This window comes from Myodes glareolus, chromosome X, assembly GCF_982192425.1.
Source record: "Myodes glareolus chromosome X, mMyoGla1.1, whole genome shotgun sequence".
Classification (NCBI taxonomy): domain Eukaryota; kingdom Metazoa; phylum Chordata; class Mammalia; order Rodentia; family Cricetidae; genus Myodes; species Myodes glareolus.
In genome coordinates, this window is record NC_142053.1 from 7,746,135 (window position 1) to 7,752,068 (window position 5,934).

The 5,934-nt window shown below is 44.8% G+C and overlaps 1 pseudogene; it reads left to right on the plus strand.

Moving 5' to 3' along the window:
* Positions 1–4,574: 4,574 nt before the first annotated feature.
* On the plus strand, positions 4,575–4,853 carry LOC146889262 (Nuclear RNase P; annotated as a pseudogene).
* The last annotated feature ends 1,081 nt before the right edge of the window (positions 4,854–5,934 follow it).

The window sequence follows — 5,934 nt, forward strand, 5'->3', positions numbered from 1 at the left end:
GCAAGAACTGTTTACGCTAAACCAGCCTAGCTTCCTGTTAACTTCTCTGCTCGATTCTACCAGCCTGGTGGATTAGCATAGAGTCTTGTTTTGTCTTTGGTATGACAATTTCACCTGCAAAGGAGGGTTCCCACAGAGCCTAATTTTCCTTATCTGTCTGTCACAGCTCCCAGCCCGGTACCCCTGCCTGGGAAGTACCTGCCACTCGGCGCCAGGCTCTCAATGCTGTGATCTCACTCCTGGCTGGGAGGGGGTCCTTCTCTTCTGGGGAAAGAGGTATATTAACCTGGCGGAAGCAAAATAAAATTTGGCATTTGGCTATTCTTGGCGAATGTACCAGACTCAAGTTGTCCCAAAGATATATTCACTGGCAGCCCGCAAAATGTGTTCCCAAGCTTATTAAATTTCCTCCATTCTCACTATCAGGTAATAATTTTCCTTCCTGCATACCTGAGAATATTGATATAAGAGCCTTCCTCAGAAATCTACTGATATTCATGATGCCAATATTTTTATGCCCACCCCTTATTTCTCTATTATTATTCTTTGGCTTTATATTTTACTTTTCCTATTAGCATATAAGTATGCTTCTAATTCTCAAGTAGAGAGAAATAGAAACTTAACATCAAGGAGATTCCTGAAACTGGGAATGCATACTTTCTGTTCTGAAGTTAGAGGTAGAGATCTACTTTGACGATGATTTGGAAATAATTTTACCTAATAAGGGTGTCTCACATCAGTGGCTCTCAAGCCTTAGTGCATTAGTAGCCTGGGAATAACTTGTTAAAACATAGAGCTTATGATTCAATAGATTTGGAGTGAGTGCCTTGAATTTGAATTTCTAATATATCCCCAGGTGATACTGAAGTAACTCTTCTGGGAACCTTATTTGAAAATCACGGCTTGTTACATTTAACACATCGAATCTAAAAACAATATGCATTAAGTTTTCATTTGTCAATTGATTTTACATGTAGAAATGTTTTTCTTTGTAAAATTATGAAATACATTACCTTAAAACACACATGTGCACACATCTTTTGATCTCACTCTATCCACCAGCTACTGATTGGTTTCTTTGTTCCCTTTGTGAGAAATTTTCTCAAAGAAGTACCTATCTCAGCAATCTCCAACCCCTCTAGTCTTACTTAACTGCACTACAATCAGGCTTTCACTCTGACTACTCCATCATGGCTGTTCTCAGCAATGTCTACAATGACCTCCAAATTGAAAGATCTACCTTCAAGTCTCCACTCTCATCTAATTGACCCACCAGAAGCATTTGATGGGAATTCACACCTTTCTCCTTTCTTTTCCTGCTGTCAGAATACCATATATTTCTGGTTTTTCTCCCATTTCATTTGAGTCTGTCTCCTTTGTTGGTTCTCCTTTGATCCCACATCAATATTGGTCCTTAGTGCTCTAACTTTCCCAGTCCTTCAACTGCATAACTTCAAATACCATTTAAGCAGAAAATCATCAAATTTATATCCACAGCCTAACCCAATGTACATGCCTAACTACTAATTCAGCATGTATAATAGCCACAACAAATCCAACATCACAAATTCATTTTTAAAATTATTATTAAACTAGGTCATGGTGGTGCAAGCCTTTAATCCCTGCACTAGGGAGGCAGATGCAGATGGATCTCTGAGAGTTCATGCCCAGCCTGGTTGACAGAATGAGTTCCTGAACAGCCAGAGATACACAGAGAATCCCTGTCTCGAAAACTAAAATAAGTAAATAAATAAATATTAGGCCAGTGAGATGTCTCAGTGGACAAAGGCATTTGGCACTAAGCTTTATGATCTGAGTTTGATCCCCTTCCTCTTTCTAGCTAGTTTCTCTTCTACCTTCTATTTTATGTGTGATCTAATAAGTTTAATAGTTATTTATGAGAACAGGATGAGAGGTTAATTAGAGAAGCATAAAGAACTTACATTTAGCTACATCAACAAAGAAAATAATTCTTACTTCCCTAACAGCAATTAATTGCCAATAGTGCTATGTTTTTTGTCTCTTTAATAGTCAAGCCACACCCACTCTCTGCAACCCCTGCCCGTCCACTGTCATCTTAGATTCTCTCTGTTCCCTCTTGGCATGCATGCATGTGTTTCTTTTCCCACTCTCCCCATTCTCTTCTCTCTTCCCTTTCTCTCTCTCTCTCTCTCCTTTCTTCCCCCCTCCTTAAGTAATAAATATTTAATTCTATTCTGTCTGATGTGTCTGCCCATGTGTCTTCCACCTGCTCACTGCCCACCACCAGCTGCCCGGGACCTGCTGCCTGGTCCCCGCTGCTCAGACCGCTCAGGACCCATCAATCCAGCCCCCGCTGCCAGCTGTTCGGGACCTGCCATGGGCAAAGATCATAAAATTGGTGCCGTATGACTCAGATAGGCACTCCTGCCCAAAACAACTCTCCCATCCCAGGGTCAGGATCCTGAACTGGGTTCTTTTTCCACTCCCACTACCGGCTTCCCAGGTTCAATCGGTACTGGAATCGTGTTTCACTGACCCCGGGGGTCAGTCCACCCATGCGTTAACACTGCACACTTCCTGTACAGTGCATTTGACTGAGGACGTGGGGTCTCCCAGTTTCTTTATCATTTTTTTCATTTCTTCTCTTTCATTTTTTTCTTCTCTCGTTGTAACTGCCACTCAGAACCCCACTCATGGTCCTTGTCCATGAGTCCTGAGTGTTTGCACCAATTTGCATCCTGCCTATATTTCCAGAAGATATTCTGATATAAGCCTTGGGTACCACTGCTTTGCGGGTTCTCACGATTCTAGCTCTGGATAGCAACTGCCCACGGAGGCTCCCCGGCATTTTGAATTCCAGACAGCTTTTTAATTCCAGTTGTGGCATGGTGCAGTTTTTTCAGTTCCAGCCATTTGCTCCTCTCTGCGGCTTGTGTTGTGGCATGGCAGCTCAGCAACAGGGGAGATCATGCCTTTAGGTCCCTCTCGTTAAGCTTAAAATCCTTACAGATCAAAAATTGTGACTTTTTTCACACAACATGTGGCTACCACCATTTTGACTGGGGTCAGGTGACTTTATCGCCATCTGGACTGAGGGACAGGTCAGGTGACCAAATTCCACCATCTTTACTGAGGTATTACCTGCCAGGTTCCCCAGTGTTAACTTTATTACATGTGTGACCTTGTCACCATCTTGGCTGAGAACCAAGACAGGTGACCAAGCTCTCCCACTTTTACACAAGTATATAACTCTGTTACATGTGTTTTTCGCAGTTGCATGCCTTTGATAGGGCCCATCAAATGCATCTGTGTTGCGTAATTCCTGTTCATTCTTTCTATGTATAATAATTATTCATTACATCTCATTTCAGAGTACAAAATTAATATCTCATGTTTTAAACTGGTATGTACTTTTAAGTCTCTTACAAAAATGCCTTATATTTAATATTAAGCTATTCTCTACTATTTTCAATTCTGTCATTAACCTTCTATTACAAGCAGTTTCTTCTTTCTGTCTTTTTATGAGTATAAATCTTACCTGTTAAGAGGCAGTACTGTAGGAAGCCACCTGGAGGCATAGGTGGTCCTACAGTTTGGAGGTATACAAGCCCATACCTGGCTTTGCCACGTGGGGCTGAGCACCCTTGCTTGCACATGCTCAGTCCAGCAGAATGGCATTAACCAATCAGGACAGCATTCAAGCCTCTCCACCGTTTAAAAGCAGCTGCCTCTGAGCTCTACTTCCTCTCTCTCTAAGCTTTCTCTCGTCCCTGCTCTATCTTCCCTTCCCCCAATTTTCCTCAATCAAATGCTCCGAATAAAGACGTGACCAGGGAAGGAATTCTCGTTTTTAGTGGCGTTCATTCCTGCTGGTCAGGATGCGCGTCGCAACTGGTGCTCGAAACCCCGGGACGCCGAGGGACCCTGACAACTACGCCGGTGGACCCTGAGAAGGAAGCGCCCAACAACTGGTGCTGAAACCCGGGAGAAAAAGCTAAAATCAGACACCGACAGAGAGCCGTAAATTTCAGAACTCTGGACACGTGGAGCGATGAGTGACGTCAGTTAAATCCTCCAGAAAGGGGAGGAAAAAGAATGAAAAAAGTATAGGCCTAAAAAGAAAAGAAAGTAGAAAAAATCAAAGTTAAGGTATCTAAAAGAAGGTACAGAAAGCAACGGGGAAAAAAAATCCTTAAGTTCAGTGCAGGAGGAATGTGAAAAAACAGCAGCCAAAAAAGTGAGGTAACTAAAAGCGGGACTATGAGGATGATGGGGTACGGGAGACCGCGGCTTCCAGCCCCTTTCCATCCACCTGCGTACTCGCTGTTAGAGACTGAAGGCAACAGTCTCGTAGGGAGGCGGGCTTGATCATGTCTGATGACTGCCTTTCCTGTTCTTAAAGAGCCACAGAGCTTTTGGAGGTGATTTTCGCCTAATTTTGTTAAGAGAGCTCAGTCTCTGGCTCTCACGTACAGAAAACTTTAATTTTGATTGAGGAAATAGCCGGCGTGATGGCGCACGCATTTAATCCCAACACTTGAGCTCTGAGCACAGGCTCTGCGAAAAACCATGTTTCCATAGCAACATGGGCGGGCGGAGGAAGCTCATCGGTGGGGCCACGTGCTGAGTGCTCGTCACTCCCAGGCCCCTGGGAAGGTCTGAGACTGGGGCCCCCTGCGGCTCTAACCGGGCCCTCCCCGAGCGGGGAGGTGAGTTCCCAGAGAACGGGGCTCCGCCGCGCGGGCAGACCGGGCAGAGAGGCCCCCCCCACGGGTGGGCGGATGCCCCCCTCGCCGGAGCTTGGAAAAGACTCACGGCCGGCGATGCGAGTTCAATGCCTGAGGTGAGGCAGGGTGCACAGTTCGCAGGTACAGGATAAACAGCGAGCCCGCGCACGGCCCGGGGCGGGGCCATGCCTTTGTTTGGGCCACAATGGGCCACAATGGGCCACAATGGGCCTCAGAGCCGGAGCTGTCGCAGCTGCCGCCCTCCGCTGCTGCTACTGCCGCTCACAGCCATGGTCGTCAAAAAAATTCAGTTAGATAAAAACATTTATTCCCCAAAAAAATGCACATCGTCCCGTCGTCAGCAGGAAATAGTCAGATCGATTGTCGACGCCCATTTTCCCTCAAAGAACTGGTCGTAATTATCATAATAAAGGCGTGTCAACCTGGTTACCGTTATGGACCTATTGCCTCAAGCAACGGGTGGAATAAAACAATGCTACCTAGAGGTTTTTTCATTTGAATGCGGGCCTGGAGAGGTGGCTCAGAGGTTAAGAGCACGGCCTGCTCTTCCAAAGGTCATGAGTTCAATTCCCAGTGACAACTGTTTTGGTTTTAGACATTAGAGGGGGACTACCAGTGACAACTTCCCCCAGAGAAAGGATTTCTCTTGCATTCTTTACACTTAATTTTTAATTCAAAATATTGCTGGAAAAACAACAACAGACAGAGATGCTCTGTTTAAAAGCAATTCCATCTAATTTTAATTCCTGCTTTAATGGCACAGGCAAACAAGATTTGCTCTTTGGAGCAGAGACCTACAGGTCTCTAAGTTCAAAACCAGCCTACTTCCAGTACTGATTGTGCTGAATTTTTACACTGAGAGTTTTTAGTACTCTTAAATGTTAATTTGGGAGGAGAGTTTTGTTTATGTTTTTCTAGGAATGCTGACATACATCTGAGCCAACAAGACTGACAAGAGAAATAAAGAAGAAAGATGACCCAGTGGATGCTGAGTGTCCTGCTGTGGAAGATTCGTGCGGAGGCAGCAGTGATGACCTTCTGGGCGGTGTCAAGAGCAGCTGTTTCACACCATCGACTTGAGCAACACCCTGTGCAACCTCTTATCTCTTACTCTATTTTGCCTTTTCCTTCCTTAGGAATGGGTGGGAGCAGAGATATTCTTGGCATGCTGTGTCTAGGTGGAAGTGCTGTATGTCTTTGATTG